This window comes from Schistocerca cancellata, chromosome 9 (assembly GCF_023864275.1).
Source record: "Schistocerca cancellata isolate TAMUIC-IGC-003103 chromosome 9, iqSchCanc2.1, whole genome shotgun sequence".
NCBI lineage: Eukaryota > Metazoa > Arthropoda > Insecta > Orthoptera > Acrididae > Schistocerca > Schistocerca cancellata.
The window spans coordinates 216,890,362-216,890,759 of NC_064634.1; positions in this window are offsets into that span (position 1 = coordinate 216,890,362).

Genomic DNA, 398 nt, shown 5'->3' on the forward strand with positions numbered 1-398 from the left:
CGGTATACTCTTCATCAATATAACTTATTGAAGTTATCGTACGTAGAAGTGAATGAATTATGTTTACATTCTTACTACAAAAAAAAAAAAAAAAAAAAAAAAAAAAAATTGGTTCAAATGGCTCTGAGCACTATGGGACTTAACATCTGTGGTCATCAGTCCCCTAGAACTTAGAACTACTTAAACCTAAATAACCTAAGGACATCACACACATCCATGCCCGAGGCAGGATTCGAACCTGCGACCGTAGCGGTCACGCGATTCCAGACTGAAGCGCGTAGAACCGCACGGCCACACCGGCCGGCATTCTTACTACAATGATGTGCCTCTATTTACGAGGGTCATTCGTTTATTAAGGTCCGATCTGTTTTATTCGCGATAGTTGACTTAGCTCCCAG